This window comes from Solanum pennellii, chromosome 3 (assembly GCF_001406875.1).
Source record: "Solanum pennellii chromosome 3, SPENNV200".
Lineage (NCBI taxonomy): Eukaryota > Viridiplantae > Streptophyta > Magnoliopsida > Solanales > Solanaceae > Solanum > Solanum pennellii.
In genome coordinates, this window is record NC_028639.1 from 59838408 (window position 1) to 59839610 (window position 1203).

Sequence of the window (1203 nt, forward strand, 5' to 3'; positions counted from 1 at the left end):
AATAGGCTAGTATAGATTGGTACGAGGTAATAACTGAGTCAAATATCGAATGCGATGCTTAATATGAGGTAAAGATAAGGGTTAGTATAGCAACACACGTAGCCGGACCAAGGTGCGGAGTGAAATTTTCTAGATGCCGGACCAAGGATTTAGAAATACATAACTTATCACTTTGCATGCAAGATAATAGGAAAGAATTGTTATAGTTAGAATTATCAAGTTATGAACCTGTGGGGAACACGTAAACCCTAGTTACTTTGATTAATTTATTAAATTCCAACACTCAAAGCTGTTAAGTGTCTCTCTCAATTTCGTTAGTTATTTTCATTCATTTAGAAATAGAAACCCCCCTTTTATTGTTTTTGCTTTCCAAGGAAGTAATTAACCGAACAATAGTAATAATAGGTTAAAGTTAAGTCTAAACTATTTTCCTCGTGGGATCGATCCCAACCTCACTAGTTGGGTTATTTACTTGACACGACCGCTTACTTCTTATTTGAGAAGTAAGTTTGAGCGTATCAGGTTACTTATTTGAATAGATTGTTTTGAGTTGGAAGTTCAACAAAAAGGGAAGACTCAAGTTCCGAAGTGATTGTTCTACTATTTGTGGCAAGTGGATTTCTAAACTCTTGTTAAGTGTATGAAATGTGTGTATTTCCTTGTGGTATATGTTTGGGAGTAACGAAATTGGTGATGGCTTGACTTGTCCACATTGATTAATTCTAATGATGAAAAAAATGGGATAACAAAAGGCAATGTGATTAATTGTTTATGTCTGTTGTGTTGAGAAAGGGTTGAAGGCTTGTTGAATCATTGTTGATGTAACTTCATGTTTGTGTGGTTGTGAACTGTGCGATGTTATGAAAATTGTCATCTCCTCATTATTTGTGTGAACTTCTCATCTGCATTATTCTGATGCATTGGTTGTGACAAGTGTTATGTGCATTGAGAAAGAATGGGTACTTAAGAGGATGTACCATTTCGAGGGACATATCGCGCGCCGCGATGGATACTATATTTCGAGGGACATATCACGCGCCGCGATGGTTACTATTATCGAGGGTCGTGTCGTGCGCTGCGACAGATGCATGGACAGATATGTCCCCCATGGGTCCCGAACTGAGACACAGCGGGTGTGTATCACTAGGTCAGACATGCATCATTATACTTGACATTGTATTCCATTGAATTGCACATAGTTAT